The 17957-nt window shown below is 31.9% G+C and overlaps 2 pseudogenes; both read left to right on the top strand.

Annotated features, from left to right (window-relative positions):
- Positions 1–7006: 7006 nt before the first annotated feature.
- LOC120196194 lies at positions 7007–8497 on the top strand (annotated as a pseudogene).
- A 4939-nt stretch (positions 8498–13436) lies between these two features.
- On the top strand, positions 13437–16742 carry LOC120196193 (annotated as a pseudogene).
- The last annotated feature ends 1215 nt before the right edge of the window (positions 16743–17957 follow it).

Here is a 17957-nt window from a genome sequence, read left to right as displayed (position 1 = left end):
TAGGAACCACTATCTCATCTAGGGAAAGGTAACCCTTCATCTTTTACGGTTTTCCAGTCGTGCATGTGGGATTCAAATCGGGGTTTAGGTATTTGAGGGGTTTTCTAGGTTAGCTGTTGGGGTTTGTGGGGGGAAAGGAGAGGTTCAGTAAGTTTGGGTTTCTTGCCTAGGCCAGTGAGAAAAGAGTGGTCCAGGCGTTAGGGCTCTTCATCGGAGCCCGTTGGGACGGCGAAGGCTGCTGTGGCCATGGTATGGCAGGGCTACGGGGTGGTGAAGCTGGGTATTTACGAGGGTATTCTAGGTTTAAGTTTAAGGTTTTGGGGATGTTTTTATGAAGGTTGTCATCGGAATCTGCTTAGGTGAAGTTTAAGTTCCACATCGGAGCACTAGGCGGCTGAAGCCACGGTGGCTGTGGGTCTCTGTTAGGGTTGAGCGAGGAAAAATGATAGAAGGTAGGGAGATGAGAGAGCGGCGGGTTGTGTCTCGTTGAGGAGAGATGAGGAAATGATTTAGGTTAAGCGTTTCACCCTAATCTTCCAATATATTCCAACGACCAAAACGACGTAACTTTAATCAGCACCAAAACGAATTATTAGCATTTTAGGACCTGTTATATTTGTAATCTTCTGATTTCGTCATTAATCAAGAGGATAGATGAGGAAATGATTTAGGTTAAGCGTTTCACCCTAATTTCCAATATATTCCAACGACCAAAACGACGTAACTTTAATCAACACCAAAATGAATTATTAGCATTTTAGGACCTGTTATATTTGTAATCTTCTGATTTCGTCATTAATCAATGTTTATGTTTTTATGATTAGGGTTGTTAATTTATTTTTATTTTATGTTTTGATCACCGTTTGTTTTGATAATGAACCTATTGATTGATTTGACCAGTGTGATTTATTAGTTTATTTACATATAAACCCTTGTTAATTTCATTAATTTCATTTTGCATAATTTGTATGCTACCTTCATGTGCATAACTTAACCCCGATCACATAATCGGATTAAGTGTTAGGGTTTAAGGCTTATGGTTTATGATTTGGTTTTGGGGTTGAGTTTAAGGTTTATAATTAGAGTTTAAAGTTTATAATTTAGGGTTTAGGGTGTAATCTAACATGGTTTAATTAAATGAGCTTAATTAAACGAGCTTTATTTTCTTTTAGTACCCTATTACATAATTAGATTAAGGGTTTAGGACTTAGGCTTAGTGCTTATGGTTTGGGGTTTGGGTTTGAGTTTGGGTTTGGAGATTATAGTTTAGGGTTTAGGTTTAGGGGTATAATCTAACATGTGCTTAATTAAATGAGCTTTTATTTTTCTTTTAGAACCTTATCACGTGATTAGATTAAGGGTTTAGGGCTTAGGTTTAGTGTTTATGGTTTGAGTTTGGGGTTTAGGTTTAGGTTTAGAGTTTAGAGTTTAGAGATTAGAGTTTAGGGTGTAGGGTGTAATCAACATGTGGTTAATTAAATGAGCTTTTATTTTTCTTTTAGTAATATACAACGTAACAATTGGACTTGAGTTGTTTAATTAAAAAAATTAAAATATGAGAATAGTTGTATTATAGAATTTTTAATATCAATAATTTTTTTATAATGTAATTTTTAAAAATATAAATTTTTTTCGAGCTGCTCACGAGCTTTTCGAGTCGAATATCGAGTAGCTCATTTCGGCTCGTTAAGAAATCGAGTCGAGCTCGAGCGAGTCCATACGATCAGAGTATTTATCGAGCCTTGATCGAGTCGATCTCGAGTAACTCGCGATCTGTCTCGTATCATTTACAGCCTTATCCATATCTATAAGTAAGATAAGAGAATTCACTATAAAAATTATTATATCTTCGTAGACCTCTTCTCTAGAGATTATATATTTTGTTTCATCAAAGTCACCGACAATCTCTTAAATAAACTACAATGTGCTAACATACCCTTAATACAAAACCGTTGATATGTTTGAACAACTTGCAAGTGCAAAATCCAAATATCCAAATATCATATCTATTTAATATGTCAGCCTATAAATAACTAATAACCCTATACCTAAAATCATTAGACGTAACCACTATAATCCCTTCAATTATGAGTGTGTGGTGTTTCTCTTTCTTCCTTTTCGGCTTCTTCATTAGATTCCCAGGCCTTACTTCTCTAAAAATATTGATCAATGACCATTCTCTCGCATGCCGTGACTTTCCGCTTAAATTAAAAAAAGTCGAATTGCTTATGGTAAAAAAAAAACCGTGCGCAACTCTCCCAGTCAAGCCGTGGTTTGAATCCAATTTAGAGAACAGAACTCGCATGATGATTCAATGAGATTAGAAGATACGGATCCAGCATGTTTCTTGAGTAGGATCGCATTCTTTGACAAAGTTATATCGAGGACAACTTTTAGGCGAGATGAAGCACACATAGCAGATTTCTAGGAAATGTTGAAGTGAAAAGTTATCTTTTTATCCTAATCTTAAATAAATTTTATTTTCTCAAAATAAACCTGGTCCTATAAAATTAAAATAGTTCAATTTAAATCCCATACTCACCCTTAAAATACCCATGTTCATTTTTTGTCGTGCTTCACACGATCCCGTGCTTCAATGTTCAAATGTGCATTAAATGCAATATCCATCGGAAAGTCTACAATGTTTTTGTCTTGGTTTTTATTGGCTGCCCACTATGAACAACTAGTAAAAGTCTATCTTTCTAACTATTTACCCGATTTCTTTAATTAAAATAAAAGGAAAATAGAAAAGAAAAAGACGTTCTTATACATAATGGATGAGTATAATATATATATATATATATATTTCTTTAAACTTTTTTCATATTAAATGGATAGATAAATATCTTTTTATGTAAAATATATATTTATAAATATTTTTAAAAAATATTTTTTAAGTATAATATATATTTATTTTAATTTGATTTAAAATAATAAATTTTAATCGTTTTATTTAAAAATTAAACAAAAGTAAAAGTATATATTTTAAACTAATATTAATTACTGTTAATAAAAAGAGTTTTATTTTGTTCTCAATTGAATTGGTGTCAGTTGACTTATAACCCAAAATCAACTCAATATCTATTCAATCATAGATTTTCTATATAATATACTTTTTTTGAATTAATTGATGATATTCGATTTATTGACCGACTAATTCATATTGAATTTTGTAGAGACCCATTATGAGGGCGACCCTCCTAACTCAGTTTGCTCTATACGTAAATGTTAGGATTCGAACACTTGACATTATTTAAGAAATATAGTGTTTCATTTCAATTATATGATATAGATACTTTTAATATATTTTAAATTTCGTCATTAATTATATGGTATAGATATTAGTTTTTTTAATATATCATTGTTAAGAAACAAAATTATGTTTCATCCTGGCGGCGGGGGCCATTATCTCTTGATTTTTTTATTATTAAAAAGTATATACGGATATATATATATAATTATATATCTTTGCATAAACCAAACTAGATCAGTGATATATAAGTTATTATTTTTTGAAACCTCTAGTTTAAACACAGTGAATGTTAAAAGTATGAAAATTCAATATCAAATAATTAAAAATTATATTTGAATAAATATTATTTTGTATTTATTCTAGATTAATAAAAAATCTTAATTTGGAAATTATAAAAAAGATAATTTTTTAATTATAATTTATTTCTTTTTAATTGATATAATGACTCTGTATCTGTTGTTATTGTTACAAAATATATAAAAATATTGAGTATATGTATAATCATATAATATTCTCATATTTACAAATAAATAAAAATATAATAATTTTAGTATTATATAGAAATATTGCGTCATTTTTTTTATCTAAATATAAACAAAATTTATTATCAACAGCTTTCAAACTCTAAAAACTAAATGCATATACCCTACACGGAAATCCCAAACAAGGTGCTAAAACCAGCGAAGCGTATGATACAATACCACAATGTGTCATACAATACGGTAACATCAAATATGATACGATTATACAAATATATAAAAATAATTTAAAAAATCATATTCATGTATTTTGTTATGAACTAATAATTTTTAGAATGTTTTATATTTCTACGAATTTTGAAATATATTTTGAAATATTATAAATAAAAAGGGTATTAAATACAATATATTAATATCCACCGGAAAATCTACTTTGATATTGTCGAATGCATTTTATTGGCTGACAGCAAGTCTAATTAATTAGCCGATTTTGTGTGTTACGTGAAAAGCGAAGAACATCTCAACTTTCTTTAATAGTTGTTACTGAATTTATTAGATTTCAGTTTTTGGTTGAACCTGTAATTTTCTGTATCGATCCTTATTGGTCGTATCGATTTTATATAGAGATAGATATTTTACTCAAATTTATTAGGTTTTAATTTGATTTAATTTAATAAAATTAAATTTTAATTAAAAAAATTAGGTTCAAACAAGGATGAGTCTATTTTTTTTTAAAGGAAAATCGAATTCTGTTAAAAAATAGCAGACTCTAAGAAATAATTGTATAATGTATCTTTATATATTTAGATATAATTATTATAATAATTTTTATCTATATTTTTTTAAGTCTCTATTATATCTAATAAAAATGATATATATATATATATATTAAGAAAATATGCATATCAAGTGTAAAAATGATAGTTTTTTACTAATTAAATAATATTTTACTAGGTATTAATAAAATATTTTTGTTGTTCTTTTATGAATTAGATTCGAGGTTCATAACTCTGCAAATAATCGCATTTCTAAAGTTTGAATATGAATTATTTTCTTATGAGTGTAATATGACTTATCATGAAGCTAAATTAAGGAGCATTTGATCTGAGTTTTACGGTTCCCATTTTATTTAATAAGGTCGGTTTCTATTTTAAAATCCATATTTAATTGGGTCAGATCAATAATTTTTTATTAGAGTATTAATTACTCAATATTTTGACTTGAACAATAATATAATTGACATTTATATATCCAAGATGATTAGTATAATAGTCATCTATTTTATATATTTTTAATTTGATCCTTATCTCTAAACCTAACATACTATAATAATAATAGTATAAGTAAATATTCATAATCAATTATATATATTTCTATTAATAATCAAATTTAATGTACATACTGAAATTTTTTTAAACAAATATTGAATAAAAAATTAAATGTTTATCTAGTACATGTTTCAATACGACTTAAACCTTTCGAGTTCGACGATAATCACAATGTAATGAAAGGACAATGAAGTTGACAGAATTTAAAGCCTGTCTTATGGTGATGACAAAAAAAAAACCAATATTGTTTTTTTTTTCATTTTCTTTCCAACCAAACACCAATTTTCCAATTGTTAACTTATTCCCATGTGCTAGAATCATAATGCAACTACCAGCTTCCTGCCATACTAATTGCTCAACACCATTCCCATCTACAAGTTGCTGACCATTATTTCAAACCCTTTTAAATGTCTGTCCTCCATGCATAAATATATCAATGTTGGATAAGTGACTTTTATGAGGTTCAATACCCTATTTGATACTTAGGGTGCGTTTGGTTCACGGAATGTAAGATTATCAGTGGAAATAAAAGATTACCGGATAATAGGATTACTGGGAATGTTGTATTTTGTGTTTAGTTGGTTTAGCAGGAATGTAAGATTACAGTGTTCGGTTAAAGAAAAAAAATTATTGGAATGTATTTTACCAAATTGTCATTCTTATATATTGTTTTTAACAAGTTGAATTCTACTATAATATTACTATAATTAATTTATATATTTCTTTAAAAAATTTAAATTCATAAAATTTATATAATTTTTTTACAAAATTGAAAAGATAAATACGTTTAATGAAATAGTAAAATTTTATTTTAACCCTTTAACTTCATATAAAATTTTAATTATAGATTTTTTTTGTAAATCTAAAATAGTTTAAGGATAAATTTGTAATTTAACATTCATAGAATTTTTATTATTCAACGACAAAAGAAGGATATTTTTTAAAGAAAAAAAAGTTAAGGATACTTTAGTTAAAAACGTCGGTAATCCAAAATACCTAAGGGAATAGGGAAATCACATTCTCGGTAATATACCCCAAAATATCCACTGTTGGTAATAAATTATTACCGGGAATAAGATTACTGACCAACCAAACAGGGGAATGAGGATTCCACTCCCTCAGTAATATCTTATGTCGTGAACCAAACGACCCCTTAAGTTTTTTCATTTTTATAATAATACCCGTATTTTTATGAATAAATTTGATATATATTTGATACTTAAATTTAATAATTTTAGGTATAGTATAGAAAAAATATCCATAACGTCTGAAAAAAATTATCATTTTGACATCTATATTTTTAATATTTTAACTTCTAACATTTTCATTTTGAGGTAAACTGACTATTGGTTGGGTGAAATCTGAGTGACAAGTCTTATTATATGTTATAATTTGACATATATTACATATTCAAATGACGTGACAGGTGTCATATATTCAAATGATGATGTGATACATATAAGGTGTTTAATATGTAAGCGATGACGCGGTGCATGTTAGGTGTATAAGTAAGTAATGACATAATATATGTCATGTCATTATTTTGGAGATCGGAGACTTATTACGTCAATGAATGTTGACAATTAATCAATTAATGATTTATATTTAACCAAGAGTTATTTTATCTCAAAATAAAATGATGAGGACCAAGTACATAAAAATTGAAATAATTATTTATCAAGAAGTTAGGAGTGAATTTTAATATTATATCTTAATTTTAGTATGTATTTTTTATTAAAACATTACATCATCATGTATCCAAATTTTCAAATTCAGGTGCATGTATAACTTTTTAATAAATATGATACACAATTTATTTAATAAAATATAGATAACACATTAGTTCAATTTTTTAAGAAAAAGTATATAAAAACGGTTGATTTTTTGAAGTATAAATAGAGGACAAAGTCTAAAATATCAATGTCAACAAAAAGAGAGAGAGAAAATCTCCCAAAAAGCTTTAAATTTTTCTTTCTCATTCCTCTCATTATCAATGGATCTTTTCATGGCGACATCTTTTTTATTATTTATCTGCTTCATCTTCTTCATTTGTAAGCCATTTCTACACAAGAGGAACCAATGCTGTTACCTTATAGGGTACGAGTGTTACAAAGCACCAGACGACTTGAAGCTGGACACCGAAACCTGCGGAAAACTCATCTTGAGGAACAAAAACCTGGGCTTAAACGAGTACAAGTTTCTGCTCCAAGCAATGGTGAATGCCGGCATCGGCGAAGAAACTTACGGTCCAAGAAATGTCATCGACGGCACCGAAGAAACCCGAAGCTCTCCGATTCGCTTTCGGAGATCGACGATATCGTTTCGGTACCCTCGATAATCTCTTCGCCAACACCGGTGTTCCCCTTCGGAAATCGATGTCCTCGTGGTTACTATCTCGATGATTTCTTCGGTTCCGTCGATGCCGGCAAGGATTATCAATAGGTACAAGATGAGGGAAGATGTTAAAGTGTTTAATCTATCCGGAATGGGGTGCAGTGCGAGTGCTATTGCGGTTGATCTCGTTCATCATTTGTTTAAAACATACATGAATTCATTCGCCGTCATTGTTAGCTCGGAATCTTTGAACCCTAATTGGTATTGCGGCAAAGAAAGATCGATGATGCTCCCGAATATATTGTTCCGGTTGGGGGGATGTTCGTTGTTGTTGACGAACAAAACATCGATGAAACATAAAGCTTTGATGAAATTGATGCTCTCGGTTCGATTCCACGGTGGATCTAGCGACGAAGCATACGAAAGTTGCACCCGAATCGAAGATTCCGAGGGTTATTGTGGTTTTTTCCTTACTAAAACCTTACCGAAAGCCGCCGCGAAAGCCGTAGCGATGAATCTCCGGGTTCTAGTCCCGAAGATATTACCGGTACGAGAACTTTTCCGCTACGCGGTCGTCTCATTCGTGCATTCGAGAAATAATCACAAGGGGAAATCCCCGACATTGAACATGAAATCAGGGATCCAACACTTTTGCGTTCACCCCGGCGGAAGGGCGGTGATCGACGGAATGGGACGGAGTTTGGGGCTAAACGAATACGATCTCGAACCGACTCGGATGGCGCTTCATCGGTTCGGGAACACGTCGGCGGCCGGGATATGGTACGTCTTGAGTTACATGGAAGCTAGGAAGAGGCTTAAGAAAGGTGATAGGGTTTTGATGATAAGCCTTGGAGCTGGTTTTAAATGCAATAATTGTGTGTGGGAAGTGACGAAGGACGCCATGGATGATGTTAATGTGTGGGAAGATTGTATCACTCGGTATCCTCTGAAATCTACGGCCAATACTAAGTTCTTGGAGAAGTACAGTTGGATCCATGAATCCGACCCGACACTGAGCAAGAAATTCGAGAAAATCAAAAATCGATTCGAATCTTAAATTTTGATTTCAGTAACCATTGATTATGTTTCGTTGGATTTTAATATGTAATATATTGTGTACGGCTATGGTATTTTTGCCTCTTTCATGAAATATATTTTTGCTTATTAATAATGATCTCATTGTATTTTTTTATTCATTATGTATTAAGATTTTTTTATAACTTTAAAATTAAATGTTATATTTTTTAAGAATAATTATATGAATAGACTGAACTAAGCTTCATTTTTTGTTTAATTAATTTTTAAAATATGTTTATTTTAAAATTAACAAAAAGAAAATTAAAATAAAATTAACATAGCGCACGAGCTTCTTGGGTGATTAACGTAATTTTGTTGAAACATTCGTGAGTGAGATTTTAAATCTAAATCTTTTGATCTCGTTAAATCATCATTCAAATTTTAATTTTAATTATTTTTTTTTAATTTTAAGGGTATAGTCCTTGTCCCATTTTTTGAAAAAAAAAATGATTCTTTTTAGGGTTTAAGGATATATGCAGAAGAAGGTTATAAAAACAGTCGGGGTAAATCCTCTTCAATTCAACATATTTAATAATTAATGCTATAAGCTATTAAGGATAATCCCTTTTTACTCTACTTTCCTATTTACACATTAATAAGACATTATATATTCCATCTATTATTTATACGTTTTTATATTTAAATTTATATTAAAAATTAAAATTTGAATTTGAATTTGGATATAATGTAGTCAGCCGGGAAAGATGTTGGTTTATTCAAATTGGCCACTTGACCTGACATATCTTTATGGCAATTTTCACTTTCCAAAGTTACTCGGGCAAACAAATTGGCCACTTGCCATATCTTTGTGACTATTTTAATTTTCTATAACTTATTCAAGAGTCCAATTATTCATTCGATTTCGATACGTATTGAATCATAGACAAAATAAAAAACCGGAGTAGACTTTTTTCGATTTAATTCATGGTTTCTAAATGTTAAAGTTTAACTCTTTTCAAGGGTGAAGCGACAAACTGTACATTAGAAGATCAAGATAGAGCTGTCAAATTTCGAGAGCGAGAGCTATAACCTTTGGGTCAAAGCATAAAAGGAACTAAATTGAATTATCAAAATTTTAAGGGTAATTGTCCCCTTGAACCAACAATTAGAAGGGCTTAAACTAGTCCTTCAAAAAGAAAGGCTTAAACTAAATTATTTATTTGTAAGAGGGATGAAAATGATAAATTTTAATTTAAGAAGAAGGTTTGTTTAAATCTATTTTTCGTATATTAGAGATCATTAAACTATGTTGAGATCATATTTTTCATCTTGCCATGATTAACGATCTAATGATATTATTCTCGGATCCAACCAAATTTCATAAATTTGGACTGAACTGAACTGATTATTATTTTTAACAGTGAATAGAATTATTTAATGAAAAAGAAAGTTGGTAGGAGCGATGATGCCTTGGTCCTCAATTTTAGCATGGGAGACCATTAGTAGTAGACCGGATTTCCATTCATGATCATTAATATATAATAAATTCATCTTATTTATAATAAATCCTCAACATTAAAATCAACCAGCTACCTCTATAGCTTAGATTAGCTGTTTCCACTGCATTAAATTCATGCCTGAATTGATATACTACCGGTCACAGCTATACACAAATGTTATATGAATATATATATATATATATATATATATATATATATATATATATATATATTAAAGATTAATCAAATTATAAGATTAACGTACCAAGTTATTTGTTAAGATTATAATTTATAAATTATATATAGATTAATTTCTTTATTTAATTTTTGTTTGGCAGATGACTGCAATAATCTTAGTATTAGTCATTAACAGTCTATATTCATTATTTTTAAAAAATTTTATAATGTATCTTTATTTTATGGTGTTCGATAACTTTGTTTTTAAGGCATATTTTTATGCTTTTTGGGATGTTTTTGGACTTCTTTATCGGCATTTGATTTTCTTTATTTAATTGTCTTAAAGTTAGATTTGGCGTCAGTCATAACCGTCTTTCTGGTGGTCTTGGAATCGGGTTCGGACTAAAAATGATATGTTGGAGCCACCATCAATTGTTTTAAATTAGGTTGATCGAACACCTTAACTTACCATCTACTTAATATACGTTTTACCAGAAATTAATAGGATTCAGGAGTCGATTATAGTAAAGAAAGGATTAACACACTCGTACTGCCCTTTCGATACCAATTTAATTTCATGGTTATCTTAATTGCAAAAATTAAAAGTTAAATTAAAATTTAAAAGTTCGATCCGAATTACTTACATTTGACGAGTTAAAATTGCCCTAAAAATAAATCAAATTAATATTAAACAATAAAATAAATTAATATAAAAATAGTAAATAAATAAAAGAATTAAAAGAGAATTTAAATTAAAAATGATTAAATTGAAAAGAATTAAAAATCAAAGATCAAATTTATGTTAATTGAAAGCTACAAGGAAAAAAATAGGGGTCAATTTGCAAAATATTAGAAATATAAACATGGATCAAATTGAATTAATTCAAAATTCAAGGACAAATATACAACATATGACCAAAGTAAATTACGCATCAAAAAAGAAAAGATTGCAGAAAGAATTTAAGAATATTATATTTACACCTAGGTCCCTTATAAATAGCCCATAAAAGATAAAAAAATCATTTCCCCTCATATTTCAAAATTCAAGTCTATCTCTTAAACACAAATGCTATATATTCTTCTCCTAGCAGGTTGAAAATCGGCCACCCACCGGTGGCAACCCTCCACTACTCCGTCTGTTGGCTCCGGCGGCCGAGATTCCAAAATCTTACCCCTTTAAAAATCTCTCAACACCCCGAGGTCAAAACCGCCCCCAAAGCCTTAAAATATACCCCAAACGACGTAAATCTAAAGAAGAAATGCATGAGTTTACATGGAATAAGAAGAAGAAGAAGAAACATGTGATTTCTTCTATTTACACGTTGGTTTTTTATTTGATTTTTTAATTATCAGATTAACGAAAGTTAACGACCAATAGACTTAAATTAAACATATCAATAATATAAGAAACCAAATACACTTAATTAAAAAATCAATGATTAAAATTGGTCAGTTGAAAACAAAAGATACTATTGATATAGTTTAGTTTACTCTTGAAGAAAATAAAAACGATGGGTGATTCTGCTGTGCGGCGCCTAAAAAACGGCGTGACCTGTTAAACAAGTGACCGGTTAAAATTTAGGCCGGTTATGTTATATCATTTAACCAGAAATATTATCAAGTACAATAATATATTAGGTAGCGCTTATATAATATAATAGGTAGCGCTTATATTGACCTATTTTCTAACTAAACAAGTATATTTAAATCGGTAACATTGTAAATTTACCTATTACATTATAATTATCGGTTTTGATGTTTTTGAGATTGATACAATTTTAAATGTATCGACATTTTATGCGTGCACCTCGTTGTGCTTTCATTTTGGGAAAAAAAGTATCGACACATATTTAAAGAGTGTCGATACATAATGTAAACCTATTTGCTAATTACCCATTATATTTTTACCGGTTACATTGTAAATTTACCTGTTACATAATAATTATCGATTTCGATGTTTTTTGAATCGATACTTTTCATAAATGTATCGACACTTATGCATCGACACATAATAAGAGTATATCATAAGTTTGCGTTGAGAGATGTTTGTTTCTGGGTTTTTGTTCTTTGAGAAACTGATAACATAGTGTGTTTCCCAATGTTATTCTTTTGTTACTGCAAAGTTTTTGTTATTTTCTTACTGGGTTTTGTTTAAAATATTCAACTTTTTGTAATAAAAAATGAAAATTCTGAAATAAAATGATCACACAAGCACATTTTTTTACTAACGGTTTTGTCATTTCGAGATCGATTTTGTCATATTTTTACATGTTATATTGTTTTGGATCGATACAATTTTATAAAATATCGACACTTTATTGGCGCTATAACTTATTTCCTTTTAAATTCCAAAAGTGTCGATACTTATAATAAAGTATCGACACTATCAACATATCCGGTAACTCTTTACCGGTTTTGTCATTTCGAGACCGGTTTTGTCATATTTTTACCTATTATATTGTTATGGATCGATACATTTTTATAAAGTATCGACACTTTATTAGCGCTATAACTTCTTCTCTTTTAAATTCCAAAAGTGTCGATACTTATAATAAAGTATCGACACTATCAACATATTCGGTTGCGCTTTACCTGTTTTGTCAGTTATAGACTGGTTTTGTCATTTTTTTTACCTGTTTTATTGTTATGGATCGATACATTTTTATAAAGTATCGACACTATCAACATATCTGGTAGCGCTTTACCTGTTTTGTCATTTATAGACCGGTTTTGTCATTTTTTACCTGTTATATTGTTATGGATCGATACATTTTTATAAAGTATCGACACTTTCAATATATCCGGTAGCGTTTTACCTGTTTTGTCATTTATAGACCGGTTTTGTCATTTTTTTATCTGTTATATTGTTATGGATCGATACATTTTTATAAAGTATCGACACTTTCAATATATCCAGTAGCGCTTTACATGTTTTTTCATTTATAGACCGGTTTTGTCATTTTTTTACCTGTTATATTGTTATGGATCAATACATTTTTATAAAGTAGCGATACTTTCAATATATCTGGTAGCGCTTTACCTATTTTGTCATTTATAGACCGGTTTTATCATTTTTTACTTGTTATATTATTATGGATCAATATATTTTTATAAAGTATCGATACAAACCGACAAACTAAGTTTGCCCGTTGCCAAATTTTTTAATATTTCTTCATGATTTTCACCTATTACATTATTATTACTCGATATTTCTGATAACGCTAAACCGAATTTATCAAATATCTTTTAATATATCCGATAACGTCATATATTAACTATATATTAGTTCGCCTTTCCAGAGACAATCTTCTTGACCAACCACTAACTTTGTTTCGTTGTTCTTTTATCCTTTTTATATTTACTCTTTTTTATTCTAAATAAATATTCACATCATTTCTCCCATTTTATTCTCACCTTTTGCTTCTCTCTTCTTCAACCATGACCTAATCTAGGGATGGGTATAAGACCCAAATCTAATAGGTTTTGACCCGACTTGATTGGGTTGATTTTTTTTTATAAAAAAATCGGATTTGGGTCGTGTTGGATTTTTTTTAATATGATGTTCGGTCGGGTCGGGTTCGGCTTTAGGGTGAAAATATCCGATTCTACCCGACCCAAAAAATATATATAATTTTACCTTAAAATTTAGGAATAATTATAATAATACCTCTCTCTATATTATTTTTTTAATTAAATCACTATTTTTATTGAATAAAAATATTTTTTATTATTATTTCGAGTCGTATCGGGTTTTTAAGTTATATATCGGGTTAGGTTTCGGGTGGAGGACTCCTTATTCTTGGGTCGGTCGGGTGGACCAAAAACCCAATCTAACCCGACCCATGCACATCCCTGCCCTCATCTTCAATCCAAGAAGGTAACACTATTGACTTCCTTTGATTATGTTTTGATTTTTTCTTCAATGTATTTTATGGATTATTTTAGGGAAAAAAATGCTAAATCGGCTTACTTTAGCTGACTTATCAGTTTTTTAATTGAATTTTTAGCTTAAATTTTAGTTTAGTTTGGTTTATATCTAGATCCATTGGAGCTTAGTTCTTAAGAATTATATTGGGGATTAGGGTTCTTTAATTTTGAATATGGTGGTGGTTTTAGTATGAAATTAATTTTTAAGATGAAGATATTGAAAGGTGGCATCAAATCTTTTGTAATTGATTCATTAATAAGTGCTGAAAAATCAAATCATCTAATTTCTGGTGATGGGGTTAAAGATTATGAAAAACTTGTGATTAGTTTAATAATTATTATTGATTGTTAAGGTGGAGATATGGATCTGGAGAAAGGCCTGGTGAGTCCACATCCGGGTCATAATCCGGTTTGGAAGCTTCGCCGATACCATCACCTTCCTCAACTGCAACAACGACTCCGGCTTTGATCCTATCAAATTCCTACAAGCGTATTGATAGGATGAGAAGTAGCCTTACCAGTTGCATTTCCACCGTTATGAACCACTCAGCAACACCATCACCCTCATCTATAGCAACGGCCCCGGCATTGATCCTATTGAATTCTAACAAGTAGATTGACAGAATTTCCAGTAGCCTCACCAGTTCCAGTTCCAGTTCCGGACGCCATAATGACACCTAGCTGCATTTGGCAGCACAGCGTGGTGATTTGGCAGCTGTGAAGCAGCTTCTTGCCGACATTGTTTCGCAGATGACGAGGACTGCAAGTGGTGAAGATTTTGATATGGAGGTCTCGGAGATACAGGCTAGTGTGGTTAACGAGGTGAATGAGTTGGGGGAGACTGCCTTGTTTACTGCTGCGTAGAAAGGACACCTCGATGTTGCAAGGAGTTGCTAAAATACTCGAACAAAGAGACTGTTACTAAGAAGAATAAATCCGGGTTTGATCCGTTGCATATTGCTGCAAGCCAAGGGCACCATGGTAATGATCCTTAGCTTTCGTTTTGTGAGTTTGCTTGTGCTGTTATTTGATTTCAATTGGTTAGTCGAGTTCTTGTGAATATGACATAGTAAAAGTACCGGTTCTAGTCGGTGTCAATGTCTGTTGAATAATTTGACGGCTAAGCCAACATTTTACTAGGCCACCTTTGATTTGCATCACATATAAACCGAGTCGGTAATCATATTTCAGTCGAGTTTCGTAGATTCTATGATAGAAAAGTGACCTGGTCCATTCCTTGCAGGTATTGTCCAGGTACTACTAGATCATGATCCTGGTCTATGCCAAAAATTTGGACCATCGAATGCAACCCCTCTTGTCTCAGCAGCTACAAAAAGGACATACGGCTGTAGTTAATGAGCTGCTATCGAGAGATGGTGGCCTGCTAGAGAGTACGAGATCAAACGGGAAAAATGCATTACATCTAGCTGCTCGACAGGGGCATGTAGATGTTGTACAAGCGTTGCTGAGCAAAGATCCGCAGTTGGCAAGAAGAACCGACAAGAAAGGACAGACAGCATTGCAGATGGCTGTTAAAGGACAGAGCTGTGAGGTGGTGAATTTGCTTCTATAGGCAGATGCTGCTATTGTGATGCTCCTGGACAAGTTCGGGAACACCGCACTACATGTAGCCGCTCGAAAAAAGAGAGAAGAGGTGTGACTATTCTCTCACTTCATTTTCAATTCTTGCTATAGAGGTAGAAGCATGTCTCAATGATGTCGGACACTGGTACTGCTATGTTGTTCCGATTTTATTTTTCTTGTCATACTTGTGTTTGGCACATATTCAAACATGGTACGAGGATAGTGACATTCCTCACAATATTTTACAAAACAGTTTCACATATGAAGAATCTTGCTATTTCCTTGCAGATTGTTGATGTGTTGTTGTCCCTTCCTGATATGAATGTCAATGCACTCACCAGAGATCATAAAACGGCTCTCTACATAGCTGAAGGGCTTCCACCCTCTGCAGAATCCGCAGAAATAAAGAGTTGCCTTTCTCGTAAAGGTGCTCTCAGAGCTAATGAACTGAATCAACCGAGAGACGAGTTGAGGCAGACGGTGACACAAATTAAGAAAGATGTCCATACACAGCTTGAACAAACCAAAAGAACTAACAAAAATGTTCATAATATCTCGAAGGAACTTAGAAAACTCCACCGAGTAGGAGTCAATAAAGCCACGAATTCTTTTTGTGGTAGCTGTTCTATTTGCAACAGTTGCTTTTGCGGCTATATTTACCTTGCCTGGAGGAGATCAAGATAGTGGAGTTGCGGTGGTGGTAAGCTCGAGTTCTTTCAAAATCTTCTTCATCTTCAATGCTATTGCTCTCTTCACCTCTTTGGCTGTCGTCGTCGTTCAAATTACTTTGGTCCGAGGTGAAACCAAAGCCGAGAAACAGGTGGTGGAAGTGATTAACAAGTTGATGTGGTTGGCCTCGGTCTGCACTTCAGTTGCTTTTATGGCCTCCTCGTACATAGTGGTGGGCAGGAAACATAAATGGGCTGCAATTTAGGTTACCGTCGTAGGGGGTCTGATAATGGCCGGAGTTTTCGGCACCATGACATATTATGTGGTGAAATCGAAGAGGACTAGAAGGAAGAGGGGAAAGAATTCAAGAAGTGGATCCAACTCTTTGCTTCATTCCGACTTCACTAATTCGGAAGTCGAAGTCGATAGAATTTATGCCCTCTAAGACCGGAATCTATAGCTTCGGAAAAGGAAAAATGGAAGACGAATGTTAGAAATGGGCCAATACGTCATATGCGTAAGATAAGATTAAATAAGGATAATAACTTTCGGCATCTGCACCAAGTACACCCCGCGTTCATGGCCATGCTTCGCAAGGTAAAAGTGGTTCGAATAAACGGTCCGGATCTTTTTATTACATGTCCTTCAAATTTGTTGGGTCCATATTTTAGTTTTGGTGGCTGGAGGCATGAGTTTCAGTCCACAAGCCGATGTTCAAGGTACTGAAAGGCGATACTTCATCAACGATGCATCATTTCACATGCTTAAAATATCAGAACTTGAATACAATTCGAGATTTCCTGGAGTTAATACTGGTAAACACTGCATCAGCTCTCATCCGCGGATTTCGTTTGATCAGCATTGTCGTAAATTAACCCATTCTGTTGGACTCGAATCGGTCATATTTTTTTTAACTCTTGAATAGTGACAACATGTATCGAATCCCTGGCCTTGAAATGTATGAATGACTAGCTTTTCCTATAATTATCAGAACTTGAATACAATTCGAGATTTCCTGGAGTTAATACTGGTAAACACTGCATCAGCTCTCATCCGCGGATTTCGTTCGATCAGCATTGTCGTAAATTAACCCATTCTGTTGGACTCGAATCGGTCATATTTTTTTTAACTCTTGAATAGTGTCAACATGTATCGAATCCCTGGCCTTGAAATGTATGAATGACTAGCTTTTCCTGTGATTAAACTGTATTATTACAAGGCATGTTTGTTGTGCTTTCGTTACTAATTTCTTGAAGTGGTAAGCGGCAACAGTTCGGTTTAGTTTGATTCCGAAAGGAGAAATCTACTGTTTGCAGTGTTATGCGTTTTGAAAAACCGAGTGGATATTGGATCTTTAAATATGTTTGGACTAACATTAGAATTTGGAAATTTTCTAATTTAGTCCCTAAATTTGATTTTCAGCGATTTGATGATGTGTCACTATGAGATTGTATCATGTCATCGTTCGAAAAGAAAATATTTCTTAAAAATTATTAGATAAATGATATGGGCCAATTTCCGAGAATTATATCATCAAAATGGATAAAAATATAAGTTTAGGGAATAATTTTGTAAAATTTAACAAGCTATAGGACCGATGTGGATGAATAGAAATTTATGGACAAAGTTACAAAAGGTTGCCAAATTTACGGAGTAACAGTGCTTCGTCCCAAAATGTACAAACTGCAGC

This window comes from Hibiscus syriacus, unplaced genomic scaffold (genome assembly GCF_006381635.1).
Source record: "Hibiscus syriacus cultivar Baekdansim isolate YM2019G1 unplaced genomic scaffold, ASM638163v2 tig00117027_pilon, whole genome shotgun sequence".
Lineage (NCBI taxonomy): Eukaryota > Viridiplantae > Streptophyta > Magnoliopsida > Malvales > Malvaceae > Hibiscus > Hibiscus syriacus.
The sequence above is the reverse complement of the archived record's forward strand: the minus strand, read 5'-3'. Positions and strand labels throughout refer to the sequence as shown.